Below are 1,073 nucleotides of genomic sequence, written 5' to 3' on the forward strand. Positions count from 1 at the left end.
ACATTCCAATACTCGATCAGTAAATTATCGAAAAAGAAAGGGATATATCTTAATACATTGACGACTCATTAATCTTCGCGAATGCATTAGAGAATGATGAAGAGACTGATCGAAAGTTTTAAGAGAAACGTATCCATAAATACGAATATATATTATGCGAGGATTTTATTTACATACACATACACAAACATACATTAGGCTCTTGATATATTTTATAATGGTATTATGCAACTCTATTCGATTCTATAGTTTTTAATGAAATGTTCTTTGTAAAAAATTCTGCGTAAATTCATCCGGATTTTTAGTATAAATGTGTTACTCGATCCTTAACTTATTAATTTTACATTCGGCGATTAGACAACGAAGTATTCTCAAATTACGAACAAAGTATTCAATATATTTGGGAGTTAAATTGATATTTCAGTCTGATGACTGAGCATTTCGCGTTGTCGCCAAGAATGTTTTTTATGCACTGTTTATAAAATAATAATTATTTTTGAAAATTATTTTTGAATTAATTAACATATATATTGATATCTGATTAAATAGATTACATTTTTAAAAGTATTTTTAAAATTCCTTATTGTTATATGTTTATCTCTTTTTGAGTTAATAAATTTTCATTATTTTTTTTTTATAAAAGAAAACAATGCTTTTCCTGGCAATGCGCGGAAGAAAAAAAAGAAAAAAAATTCGAGGCGATAATGTTAAATATATAAAATGTATCGTTTACTTATACTCCCGATTAAGAAAATCAGAAACAGTCCTTTGTTTCTGTTGTTCTCTAAATGTAATTTAACTATACTAACCTAGATAGCTATTAATTTAGTGATATTTCCTTGTATATAATTTATTAAGCTAAAAGTGATTACGTATTAAGCAAAAACATATTTCTGCTCATATCTACTTGCATTATAATGACAAATAGAAATTTAACATCATAATGGGCATCAAACACAGCTCTCTGTGCATCTTTTTTTACAGTATATATTTATCAATTTGAGAGAAAAATTTTTGTACAAGCTTCTCTTTTTTTATATATATATATATATATATATCGTATTAATAAGTAA

This window comes from Atta cephalotes (genome assembly GCF_000143395.1).
Source record: "Atta cephalotes unplaced genomic scaffold scaffold00058, whole genome shotgun sequence".
Classification (NCBI taxonomy): domain Eukaryota; kingdom Metazoa; phylum Arthropoda; class Insecta; order Hymenoptera; family Formicidae; genus Atta; species Atta cephalotes.